This window comes from Talpa occidentalis, unplaced genomic scaffold, assembly GCF_014898055.3.
Source record: "Talpa occidentalis isolate TD23 unplaced genomic scaffold, MPIMG_talOcc4v2.1 talOcc4.14, whole genome shotgun sequence".
Taxonomy (NCBI): domain Eukaryota; kingdom Metazoa; phylum Chordata; class Mammalia; order Eulipotyphla; family Talpidae; genus Talpa; species Talpa occidentalis.
The window spans coordinates 56,040,742-56,054,795 of NW_023601433.1; the positions used below are offsets into that span (position 1 = coordinate 56,040,742).

At 43.8% G+C, this 14,054-nt stretch overlaps 1 pseudogene; it reads right to left on the reverse strand.

Moving 5' to 3' along the window:
- Nucleotides 1-12,664, reverse strand: part of LOC119244172 (protein tyrosine phosphatase type IVA 1-like) — a 21,036-nt pseudogene extending 8,372 nt beyond the window's left edge.
- Nucleotides 12,665-14,054: the final 1,390 nt, after the last annotated feature.

Below are 14,054 nucleotides of genomic sequence, written 5' to 3' on the forward strand. Positions count from 1 at the left end.
CTCCTCAGCTAGCTATTTCGTAAGAATTATTTCTCTGGAAAGAGTAAGAGAAAAAACAGTAGCTTGTGCGTATGTGAAAGAAAAAGCCCCAAGCTGTCCATTCAGCTACCACTACTAGCTGCTTTCTGATCGCTGACTCTCTTTTCCTCTTTGCAAAGATCCTCTGTCTGCAGCCTCAGCTCCTACTTCCTCTCACAGCCCCAGGGTTCCCTGGGTTGCTTTTTGGCGATGGCTGTGTATCAATCTCCTGAGAGTTTCCAGTTTAAAGTCAGTTTGCCATGTGACTTGCACCAAGAAACTTTGATAATATTTCCCAAAGAAAATATTGAAGCTGTTTACACTCAGAATAAAACCACAGAACACATCTTTTCATTGCAGAGCCTATAATCACTTTAGACTAGGACAATGAAGGGTCCTCAGGGGCTCTAGAACAACAGAGAAAGATACATCAACTTTGCAAAGCTGGGTGCCAAAGAAATCTTTTGAGATGGTAACAAGTGGCATATGTAACCCATGGCTTGCATGGCTAACTTTCCCTGTGAGTCTGGCATGCAACAAGTCCCAAACAAAGGGTTAGAGAGGGCTGAGAACATTATGTAGATAAACCAAAGGCAACCTTTGCTTGTACTCATTCACTGGAAGTGAAACATGATGTCTAGTAATTGTCTTCAGTCTCTGCTTTGCTTGCAAGGCTCTTGCCTCCTGGTGTTCAGACATTCCCGTGCATCATGGCAGCACCACTATTTCTATGGAGTGGAAAACTCCAGTTCAGTCTTTGAGGAGAAAACATTGTCAGCTGAATGAAAAAGAGGCAATGCTTCCTTTATTTTGGGGGCCAAACCTTGATCTAAAATGGAAAGATTTTGTATTGCAGACAGCCCGATTTAATTGCTAAACAAAGCTCTCTTCTGTGGAGAATAAAGAAGAGGCTCCAACAATTAGCCCTCTCAAAATGTAGGTCTGTAAAAACAATCGGGAGGAAATAGGCAGTGACATCCATCCTCCCACTCTTGGCTGGTCAGGGGAAGGCAAAACAAAGGAAAACACAAACCAGTTGGTTCAAGAGTTCAGCTCTCCCTTCACAAAGAGAAAAATCCATCTTTCTTTTCCCTGGTCAGTCCAGGGATACTGGATATTTTTGCTTCCACTTCCCTCCGTTGTGAATCCTTTCCAGTCTTGATGGGGGAATGTTACATTTCTTCACTAGTCAGTTTTGGTGTTTGAAGAATTCCAGGAATCAGGATTAGAGGTGTGAACTGGACTTGATTTTCTTACTAGTGTTATAGAGCAACCCCGATATTAAACGGGTTCCTGGCTGTGGGTCCTCACCCGCGCGCTTTAAAGGGACTTATGAATACTCTACTACAGACACACGCAAAAGGGTTAATAAAAGGTTTATTTACAAGAGAAAAGGAAATAAGGAAAATGTACAACTCAGGGAGAAAATAGGGAAATAAAGTCTTTAATGCGTCCTACCCGATCTGACGACCTGGAAACCCCAAAGTCACTCTCAGAGCTGACCGGACGCTGCTGCTGGCCAAGAGCCCAAAAATGGAGAGAGCCCCCAAAGCCCACGTGTCTGCCTTTTGTATCCACCTGGCTGCTTAACCCCACCCTCAGGTCCCAGCCACCTTCCCTTTGGTGGTGATGGGATTTGGAGTTCCCAGTGTCTTTCGCTTTGACCTGGGGTGGGGGTGGAGTCCACAAAGCCTATATGGAATTTGCTTTGGGACATCCTTTTCCCCCTAACACTAGGACATATATGAAGAAATGGTCTCAAAGAATAAACAGAATATCTGAATGCCCACTATGGACTGGATGCTTAGTCTCACAATATTGCATTGAAACTTCTGAACAACTTTATGAGCTAGTTATGTTTTTTGCCCCCGATTTTATATTGTTAAAAACAACACATATGCGGGCCTCCCCTGGTGGCGCAGCTGTTGAGCGCTGGGTTGCGAGGCTGCTGGCAGCCTCTGCATTGCCAGTTCATTCCCCGGCCGCCAGCGAGGGTCCAACAAGAAACAAGACATATGGAATCACTTTTTAAGTCCCATGTCACCTAACTGAGACTTAATTACAGTTTCAGCTCTGGATATCTTAAACCAGCTAATCAGAAATCACCTCATCAATGCTCCTTAGGTAATCTACCTCTACCATCCTCTAAAGCAAAGGAACTGAAACCAGAGGCTGAAGCCAACCATTGTTACAGGTGATGGCTCTTGGAGGGGGGTGCTGGTGAGGATGAAAAGCCCCAGGTGAAATAGGTTGTTACAAGTGGTGCTTCTTGGAGGGGGTGCTGATGAGTATGAATAGCCCCAGGTGAAATACAACAAAGTGTCGGTGGGGGCGGAGACTGATAAGAAATATAAGGGACTACAGAAGCAACTCCCAGTATTCAGCATTCCTGGTATTCAGGGTTTCAACATTTTTGAATTTTCAGCAATTCTGGCGTCAGCCACTTTTGCCCCATCATGCTGATCTTCCAGAAAGCTGTTACAGGCCTCTGAAGGATTTGGAGAGGCTTCCAGCAGCCAACCTCAGAGAAGAAAAGTTTGGAGGCTTTGCAGGTAGCAGAGCAACTGAAACTATTCCCAGCTTTGCTGCTGTTACAGCCTTGAAGGGAAGGCGAAGGCCACGGGGCACCCCACTGAACTGTAAGTGTGGGCCCTTTGTGAGGGGGAGGGAGCCATTCGGCTGCTGCAGCTGCTGTTTCCAGTGTTACTTGTCTAGTGCTGTGCTGGCTCATCTTGGCAGCTCCGGTGAGCATCTCCTATTGTGTCTTCTGCTGTCTTTGTGAGTTGGATCCTGGCCTGTTGTCTGGCTGCCATGTGTTCTAGGCCCTTCAGTGGTGGGAAGATGCCATCTCGGCAGTGTGGTCTTTTGTTCAGGTTGTTATAGGGCAGTCCCAATGTTGAACGGGCTTTGGCCTGGGGTGGGGGTGGAGTCCACAAAGCCTGTATGGAATTAGCTTTAGGACATCCTTTTCCCCCTAACAAGGTTAGGACTTTAAAACAGTGGACACTGCTTTGGATGAGGTAAATGACGATTTGTGACCTCAGTGACTCTTTGTTTTCCCTTGTTTGTTATATAAATCCCATTGCTGTTCTTTGAACCCGAGTAGTCTTACAGTTGTGTGTGGGTGAAGAACTCAGACGGTGACTGGTAAACTACTTGGGCACGGTCCTTGGCCAGTTTTAGTGCTCCTTAGTGCCTTGTATCAATTGAAGATCCAAAAATGCTGAAATCCCGAATGCTGAATCCTGGGGGCTGCTTCTGGCACCCCTTGTAATTCTTATCAGAGTCTCCACCCCCACCAATACTTTTTTTTATTTTGCCTGGCGCTGTTCATCCTCACCCACCCTGGTCCCCCCAACCCTGTAAGTCTTTGGCTTCAGCTCCTGGTTACAGAACTTTGCTGCTTTGATGGTGAGTGTGGTCTGGTAACACATCTGAGGTGTGAACTTATTCCTCTACATCATTCACATGCTGTAAAACAATTTACCTCTACAAAGAAAAACACAACACAAAAACACAGGAGTCTTGCAATAACCCACCTCTTTTTTTTGCCTGGCACACCTTCCTAGTTCCACTCCCATGCCTATAAAAGTCTTTCCTATTATCTAGCTCCTCAGAGCTCCTCTCAGACTGCTAGATTGGATGCTGATTTTTGCTCAAATAAACTCTTCATTTCAATATGTCTCTGTTAATCTTTAAATGATATATATGAGAACTCTTCAGCTGAGTGGTTGAATAATTTGAAGGATTAAATAATTTGTTCTAGATCACACACAAAAAGTGCTGATGTCTCAAAAATATTCATTTGAAATTGGTCAGCTTACCATCTTTCCTCTCACAGCCGCTTGAGTATTTTAAAAAGTTCCATAAGTGATTGTAACATGCAGCCAATGTTGAGAACCACTGAACTAGAATAACTTACACTATATTTTGAACTTAAGATCATATAAATCTAAATTGATGTTCAGAAGTTGGAGTGGAGGAAAGTCACCAGATTTGTCTATTCTATCTCAGGTAGCCCTCACAGGAATTTTATTATTATTTTTTAATAATTTTATTTATTTATTTTAAATTTATTTTTTTAAATTTATTTTTACATTGGTCTTCATTTTTTTTTGGCAATATATGCTTTCTCATCTCAGTTATAGTCCCTGTGAAAATCCCACCACCAAATAACCCGTGTACCATCACCATAGTCCCTTGTGCTCTCCCCGTACCCTCACAGGAATTTTACATCACCTTCCCTCAGTCTATGACAACCCATCCATCTCTATCTGCCCATGCATCCATTCATCCCCAGCGCAGTCATTGCCTCTAGAACAAAGTGCCATCTCTGTTCACCAAGAAAGAGTAACTTGCTCTCTCTACAATTCAGTTCTTTTAGACTTACTTGAATTTAAAGTTCTTCAATAGTTTTTTTAAAAAAGATTTATTTTTATACAAGAACTGGGGTACAGGCCAGAAGCGCGGGAGGGTGAGAGGATTCACCAGAGACAGAGCAGGGAACAGAACAGGTAGACTGACTGAAACACACTGCTGAGGGGAGCAGCGGGTGAGACAGGAGAGGTCTGTGGCGCCATGATGGAATCTCCCTGGCCAGCTGGGAATCGAACCTGCGCTGCAGAGGCTGTGGACAGCATCACAGTGCTGCGCTGAACCCGCTGCACCAGCGGGGAGGCCCAGTTCTTCAATAGTTTTTTTAAAAAAATGTTTTTGTTTGTTCAATTTTCTTTTTTTTCCCAAATGTGGTGGTGATGGGGGTGGGTGTTGAGAGTCTGCAGCAAGCATCTCTTTCCAATTTGCAGTGGAACTTCTTCTAAAGCACAGAGAAGCCCTGCAGGGAAAGATGTTGGAAAGATAAATGGGTGTTGTGAAGATTAATCTCATGGCAAAGGCAGGAAGAGTTAAATTTAGGGGAAATGAGACATAGGTAAAATTGAGGATATTGTAACAATGGGAACAGAAGTTGATGAATGAGAGAGATGATGAGAGAATAATCTTCAAGTTGTAGGGAAAGACTTAAGTCTCTGACTAACTCTTCAGCCTATATCTTCTGTATAGTTAGCCATAAGAAGCTACTGACTCTGATGAATGGCTAATATAGAAATAATACTTTTTGGCTTAAGTTGTCATGATGTATTTGTAGTGTACAAATTTTTTTTTAAAGCTTTATTTATTTATGCATACAAGAGCTGGGATACAGGCCAGAGGTGTGTGCGTGTGTGTGGGTGGAAGGGGTGGTGTGGTGTGTATGTGAAAGGATTCACCAGAGACAGAGTGGAGAACAAAACAGGCAGATGGACTGAAGTACACTGCTGAGGGGAGCAGCGGGGTGAGCCAGAAAAGGTCTGCTGCACCATGTGGGTTGCTCCCTGGCTGGCCGGGAATTGAACTCATGCTGTAGTGGCTACGGATAGCTTCATAGTTTGTGTCTTAAGCCTTGCGCCACCAGGGAGGCCCTGTAGGATATAATTTTTGATCTTGGTACTTGATCTGAGAATGAATGAGGTGGTTCAGAAACTTGTGATATCATTGGTAACAGACACCCAGAACATTCCTGTAAATTTCCTTTGTGACTTGTTTTTGAATGTTGTTTGTGATTAACAACAGTAGATAGTTTCTGACTGGTAATTGGGTAATTACCAATTAAAAACCTTGTCTTTTCTGATTCAGTGATTCAGCTTCTAGTAATCTAGTAATCTGTATTGAGAAATAAAGTAGACAAAGATTTGTAATAAAGTTACTTATAATAAGTAACTTATAATAAGGGTTTTTTGTTTTTTTATTGCTTTTTTCTTTTTAATAAGGATAAATTTGGAAACGATTGAAATGCCTTACACTAAGGAATGAAACATACAATATCATATATATGAAATACTGTATGTGTATGTTTAGTAAAATATCTGCAACAAATGGCCACTAATGTGGAATTGATAAAAAAATAGAATATGTTAATATGTTAATAATATGGGAATTGATGCAACAATTATAAATAATGAGAAAAACATACAGGCACAGGTTTGAAAATCAAATACATGTGTTGTATAACATGGTATCGTCTATGTCCTCATTTGTATGTATATATGCTCTTTGTAGATGTTACATGTGAGCACATAGAAAATTAGAAGGATACATATCAAACCTTTAATACAGTTAGTTTTAGAGTTAGAATGGGTGGGATGATAGAGCTGAACTTTGTATTTTCTTCTATAAATGTCTAGATTTGGATCTTTTATGATAAGATGTTTATATCCATCACACATGTAAAGATAATAAAATCTTATCTGCTCCTTGAAAGCATGACTGTTAGTTTTCTTCTAGTGTGCATTCTCTAAAGCTTGGGAGATGAAAATAAATTACCTTCTCTTCTAGAAATCCAAATTGGTATAATAAAATACATGTAATTGGGCAATTGCTTTAAGGTGGACTGGTTACTTGATGACGTCAGAAAGTTGTGTTGAGGTCAATGGCCATTAGTGGCAGGATGTGGTCCCCAAATGCAATGGATTTTCTGATTTTCTCCACAAGACGGTGACATGTCATCACAAAACAGCCATTGTATGTTCTGTCATGTGAGTTGTTAGCTTAGAAATTGCTCCCCATCCTTGATTCCAACATTCTTCTACCTTGGTTGCTGCTAGTGTAGAAAAGAGAGAAAAGGTGTTACTGAAACCATGGCCAATCTAGAACAGTTGGGAGTGGTAAACTATTTTTAAAGCTTATTTTCACACGAGCAACAGGGTGTGAGGCTCAACTATGAGTCATACAGCCAGAACCAAGAGACTGCTGACAAGCAACCAAAGGCAAGAAAAGGAAACACCCAGACTTGATTTAGAAGTGAGGGTCCATCCAATAGGAAGATCTGGTCATTTGTAAAGGACCTCTCCCCATATGGGTCGATACCTAGCTATCCAAAGCACCACTGCCAGCTCTGCATTCCTGTGTCCCCACAAATGCACTTTACCCAATGCCCTCTTGTCAGAATGTTATAGGACAGGGAGAGGGTCAGCCCAAATCCTGCAAACCTGCCTATTCTACATGGGTTCTGCCATCTGCCGCATCAACACAAAACATAGGAGACTTTAATGGGAAGGAACTTTAATAAAACTAGGAAACAATACAGGTAAGGCAAAGAGTCTAGTTTCTAAATAAAGCATCCAGAGTTACCCGTCCCCTCGTGGGTAAAAGTCCATCCAAATGGGATTGGCCCAGAACAAGGCCCCAAAGCCTGACACAAGTCTAAAGCATCTTCCTGTGGGGACCCACGGAAAAGGGTCACAAACAACCGGACAAGCCCGGAAGGAAAAGAGCAAAATCAACATCAAGATAAAAGCTGCCATTGTTACCTCCCCACAGGTCTCACCCACATCTGTGTCACGCAGTCCACGACCAAAAGACAAGCGCAGTTTCTTTACTTGTCTCTAGGCTCCATGCGCCTCCTCCAGGTCTCCTGGCTCCATCCTGCTTCCTTCCTTCCTCAGTCTCTTCTTCTCCTTCTCCTCCTCCTGCTCAGCTCCACCCTCCCTTGGGTGGGGCAGGGAACCTCCCCCTTTCCTGGGACCACCCTGTTACAAGAACTGTATTCCTGTGCCACAGGCCACCCCTGAACCAATGAAATTCAACTTTTGTGTTCTTCTGAGCACCATGTCCCAAAATGTGGTGAGTCTCTTCCCCTGGCTATTCCTCAGTCTTGGCTGTGTCCTGCTGTGTCCAGCTGTGTCCTGCTGTCCCAGCTCCACATTAAAGTTCTTTCATTTCCCAAAGCCTGGTGCTATAATTTTAGCATATATACATGTCAGTAGATGAGTCCTTGATTTCACAACAGAATTGCCATAGCCTGGCATCAGAGGTGGGGAAAAGAAGGGCAGTGTCAGTCCAATAAGTCAAGAGAGAGAGCACAGTGTTCACATAGACTTTGTCAAAAAAGTGACAGTTTTTACTGAGGATGAGGAATAATGGCTTCTAACTTTCAAATGGTTTGTTTTTCCTCTTTTCCCCCTTATGATTGTGGGCTCAAGCCAATCAATCCACAGTGTGCTCCTTCCTAGTTAGGAATGAAAGATTGAAATTGCTGGAAGGGATCTGGGCCACCCAGAGCAGGATGTGACACCTGGGGAGGTGACCAGGTACCCAGGTACAGGGCTGGCCCATACACCCAGCATCCCGAGGCCAGATGGTGCTTTTCTGCTTCTTCATTTTCCAGGTCACTTGAAAGTAGTGCCCGGGTACCTAGCTGAAAGAAGTCACATTTACCTGAACCAAAGATAAGGCCTTACAGAGAAGAGGAGTTTTTCTTGTTCTGTGTAATCTAGCACTTCCTCAGATCAGTGGCAAGTGTGCAAAATACCTGTTTTAGCATCTTCTGTACTTTTTGTATCAGTTTAGACCAGTTGAAAATAATAGCTTTCCATTACCCTCGCAGAAATGGGACCAGGCATTTTTGTGGTTAGTGCTCCTGACTCCATTTATAGCATTACCTGGGAGGCTACATCTTTGTCTATTTCCTTCTAACCCCTGTGCACATAAAATAACATTTACTCAACCTTGGTTTTTTAATCAATCACATTTTTCTGAAGATTTATTTTATGAATAGAAGAACTGGGGTCCAGGCCAAAAGTGTCGGGGTGAGAGGATTCACCAGAGCAGAGTTGGGAGCAGAACAGGAGGATCTACTGAAATACACTGCTGAGGGGAGGAGCGGGTGAGACAGGAGAGTCTGCTGTGCCATATGTGGGTTAGCTCCCTGGCCAGCGATTAACTCAGGCTGTAGCTGCGATAGTGTGAAGACTTAACCCCTAGGCTACCAGGAAGGCCCTAATCAATCACTTTTAGTATGAAAGTACAAGATATATATTTTTTTGGGGTAAGATGATTTCAGCAGGTATTTCCCTTATCCAACTACATAGCCTTGAGAGAATAAAAAGACATTTTGGGGTCTGTTCAGTGTGTAGAACTCTGCCAGGTTTGCTGGGCAGGCCTTGTTGTGAACCACTTTGGATTTGGATTTCTCGAGGCATCAGTCTGGCTGGTAAAACTCCAAGTTTTAAGCCCAGAGAGGTGGCTTGGGTAGGTGTAATGCTCAGGCTGGTGGAAAAGTAATATTGCTGCTTCCCCTCAGGGCCTTATCTTCACAGAAGCTAAGGTGACAACCATACTCTTTAATGATAGCAGTGGTAGGAGTAAGAAGAAGGCATGAGCAGCCTTGACATTTACCTTCTTTTCTTTCCTGTGTTCCTCCTCCTGCTGCTGATGTATTTTAGTGGAAAGAGCCCCAGGTAATGAATCAGAAAAGCAGGTTGTGATCCGACTTGTCCATGACAACTAATGAGTTGGTTTGGGCTAAGCTACTTAAACTGAAAAATTGTCATTCCTTCCCCTACCACATCATAGCCTCATCTCTGATTCTCTTCAGCCTCTAAGATTTTAGGTGCTGTGCCCTCTGAACTTATTTGTATTTTGTTCTCAGCACCAGGACTGAGATGGTATCCTGGAGGAGACTGAATTCTCCTCTTAATGGGTGAGTTGACCAGTATTCCTCAAACCAGTAGCGGGACTAATTGAGGATATTTTTCCAGGATAGGAAGAGGTAGACCACCTGTGAAGTTCAGGTGGGCCAAGTTTGTCATCCTGTTTTAAGTTTGTCATCCCTGATGAAAAAAGGCGGGGTCTACTCTTGCCCGGATATGAATACCACACAGATTGCTGCCCCCAGGGTCAGGTAATACAATGATATCTTCCACGTCTTCTCCTATTCCATCTCCCAGTCATGCTGTCAAGCCACTTGGAGATTGCAGCCATCACACCTCTTTTTTTTTTTAAAGATTTATTTATTTATTTATTTATATATACAAGCACTGGGTACAGTCAGAAGTGCAGGAGGGTGAGAGAATTCACCAGAGCCAGAGCGGGGAGCAGAACAGGCAGAAGGACAGAAGTGCACTGCTGAGGGGAGCAGCGGGCGGCAGGAGAGGTCTGCGCGCCATGTGGGACCCTCCTCCGGTGGTCGGGGAGCAGCCGGGGATCGAACCTGCGCTGCAGAGGCTGCAGGCAGCTTCGCAACCCAGCGCTCAACCACTGTGCCACCGGGGTGGCCCCACACCTCTTTTCACATGATGATGATAGTGTGTAGTAAGTTGACTGACTTCATGTATTGCCGTGGAAAGCTTTAAGAATGAGTGGGGCTACTACCAGACATGCTTAATGTCATGGAGCTTTTGTCATCCTGAAACTGCATTGCAACTATTCAGTGGATGGAAATCTATAGTCAGAGATGCCTTTTAAACATTGGTGAATGGTTAAAATCACCTACAAGGAGGGAAAAAAGAGTCAAATTGTTGCTGCACTAGGTTCTGTGCAAAACCAACTGTGTGTGGAAGAAGTCTACTCTGGCGATTCCCCAGAGAGGAAGATAACTTAGCTCATTTTTAGAGAATTCCTATATAAAAAGATTACAAATAGATTCTCATATGGCTTATCTGCTCATTTCAAAAGGAATCACTCGGCCTACTTATAGCCCATTCCTGCAAAAAATTTCATAGCATCATCAGTAAATGATGTCTCTCTGTCACCCCCATTTTTTTTTCTTTATTTGGGACTGTCCAAGGAGAGGTGAAGAGGTTAGACACAGAGATGTAGACCCTGTAATTTCTCAAAGGACTCCCGCATTATCATTGATTTGGTGCACGTCTGCAGGACCCAGCCTCTGGGGAGGGTGTGTGATAATAACCATTGATTACTTTGGAATCCAAGAGCAGGGTGGTTTGGGAAGTTGTGTGGGCTGAGCTTTTTGTTCCTAAGTTAACTCCAGGAAAAATAAACACGCATGTTGAGTCATTTATCTTCATGGTCGCTAATAAAGGTAGTGGATTGCTGGCAGTTGTATTTACATTATTATTTTTGAACTATGATAGAGGGAAGTCAGAGAACTGACTTGACCACCAAAGCAACTCTTAAGAGTGGCCCAAGTAAGGGGCAATTAGGACCCTGCTGTAGGACTAGTGTGCAAATATGTGTCCAGCATGGTCTGGAATAGGAAAAGTCAGAAATAACATAAGGGTCCATTAATAGGGACTGGTTAGGTCGGTTACGGCGCATCCTTTGCCATGGACTATAGTGTGTCACGGATCATCCTCCCAGACACACCCAGTGATGAGGATCATGTGCATGTGATTTATTATGAAATCTCCCTAGGACAACCCTGTAAAGGATTGGGGAGACGGGAGAGAGGAAGGGAAAGAAACAAACTCCCAGTGCCTGCCTGTCTTGGGAGCTCTGAAGAATGAATTGTAGCTGCTGAGGCAAGGAACTGGGTTTTCATAATTCTGCAGGTCTTTACAGTGCTCACTATATTCAGGCAAAATGGCTCTAGAAACCAAAAGGCAGGTCTTAGAAGAGAGTTTCAGGTGCAGGGAGTTAAAGAAAAGCACACAAAAGCCTGGACACACTAGAGTGATGAAGGGATTGGAGGCGTCTGGTTTGAGTCTGTTTTACTACACAACTGTATACAAGAAGAAAGTAAAGGGTTAAGTATTCCCATTGGAAGTTTTTTTTTTAGGTTTTTGAAAAAATTATTTTATTTTATATATTTTTTACATCATTTTCCATTTTTGTACAGTGTATGCATTCTCATCTAGGTTATAGTCCCCGTGAAATTCCCACCACCCATTTACCCATGAACTATCACCATGGTCCCTTGTGCTCTTCCTGCCCCATTTTGATCCTAATACCTCCCCCCCCCCTTGACTGTAATAAAGTAAAACTCAAAATCAACAGGCAACTATAAACCATTGGAAGTTCTTTATGATAAGCTCTGAGCAAAAAAGCAAGTTACCAGGAAATATATTCTGGGGTTTTTCCTAGCACCAACCAGCTTTCCAACACCAGCTGGGTATCCAAGGAAGGGGAGCACTTCTTACTGTTAGTCTCAGTTCTCACAAAATTAAAGTGCTCTGGGCCTCCCTGGTGGCGCAGGTGGTTGAGTGCCACACTGTGAAGCTGTCTGCAGCCTCTGCAGTGCGGGTTCTATCCCAGCCAGTTGGGGAGAAACGCACATGGCATAGCAGACCTCTCCTGTCTTGCCCACTGCTCCCTTCAGCAGTGTATTTCAGTCCTTCTGCCTGTTCTGTTCCCCGCTCTGTCTCAGGTGAATCCTCTCACCTTCCCACACATCTGGCCTGTACCCCGGTTCTTGTATAAATAAATAAATCTTCAAAAAAAAATTAACGTGCTCAGTTCCACAAGACTGTCCACACTCCAGGTTGTCACCTGCACTCTGGCAGACTGGTTACAAATCAGGGGCTCCCACTGCCCCCTTCTCAGGCCTGGTAATTTGTTAGAATGGTTTGCAGGGCTCGGGAAGTCATTTTATTTATATTTACTGTTTCATTATATTACAGCTCAGGTGCAGTAAAATGGAAGCGATGCATAGGGCAAGGAGTAGGAATTGGGGTGCCTCACTGGGCACGCCTCCCTCAGGGCACACGCACGTGTTCACTAACATAGAAGTTCATCAAGTATTATCGTTCAAGAATTTTCATGGGGTTTAACCTCCAGCTGCCCTCCTCACCCCACTTCCCCTTCCCCCTGCCCCACTTTCCTTGAGGTTGGTGGATGTAGCTGCAAATTCTTTGGGCTTTCTTGTGACCATCCCATCCTAAGCCAATCTAGGGGCGCTACCTGTTTCCCCTCATTATCATAAACTTAGATGTGATCAGAAGGGGCTCCATATGAATAAAAAACACACTCCTGTTACTTGAGAAGTTCCAAAGGACTTTCTTCCAGGAACGAGGAACAAAGACCAAATACACTGCTTAGTACCCTATGCCCATAGAGCTTGATGTCAATCTTTTTTATTTTTTGTGGGACCCTCGCCGGAAGCTGGGAACGAACCGGCGCTACAGATGCTGTGGGCAGCTCCGCAGCCCAGCGCTCAACCGCTGTGCCACCAGGGGAGGCCTGATGTCAATCTTTTAAATAAAAAGAAATGTAAGTGTATGTCAGTTTAAAAAAAAAAGGCTGAAAGAAACAGACTTAACTGTTTAATTGTATTGCTGGGGCCTCCCTGGCGGTGCAAGGGGTTAAGCACCATACTATGAAGCAATCCGCAGACTCTGGCACGAGTTCATTGCCCAGCTGGCCAGGGAGCAACCCTCATGGCGCAGCAGACCTCTCCTGTCTGGCCCGCTGCTCCCCTCAGCAATGTATTTAGTTAGTCTGCCTGTTCTGCTCCTCACTCTGTCTCTGGTGAATCCTCTCATGCCCCCACCCCCATCTCTGGCCTGTACCCCAGCTCTTGTATGCATAAATCTTTAAAAAAAAATTGTATTGCCACAGGAGGAACTGGGGAGGAGGGAGGAGAGTTAGGTGGAGATATTCCAATTTTATGAGCAAGTATATTATTGGTTACATTAAGAATGAAACATAAAACAAAGTACAGGATTTCTGCCATGCGATCAGAGCATGTGCCTCTGTAGTAGATGAGCTTCTCCATCTGCAGTTTTAAGAACCAGACAGGCCACACTGAGTGAAAGGAGCAGAGTGACTGCTTCATGAATATAGTATGTTTCCCTGCCCTGAACAAAGCTTTGAAGTCTATAATTACATACAATACTGGACTGGAAATTGTGGCTTCAGTGGTCTCCATTCCGGATGCCTCATTGTCATTTTAGGCTGCCTTAGGAAAACATGTTTTTAGCTGAGTGCCTCCTCTTCGTGGTTCAATCCCTATCCATTGGATGTTAATTAGTTTGACTTCTGCTCCTTGTGGGAGACTGAGTGTCATGGTGGAAAAACTATTCTCATACTGTTTTCAGCTTGGATTGGTAACCCTGGTAGAAAACTTAATTTGTAGGTAAAAGAAACTCTTCCCACTGGATGGTAGAGATTATAGATCCGGGTTGATATAATCACTTACCCCTGGCCAGTAAACAGGCAGGAAGGACCACAAAAAGATCTGCAAAACTGATCACAAACTTCCTGTTTTTTTCCTTCAAAGATTTATTTATTTATGCATACAAGAGCTGGTGTACAGAGGAGAG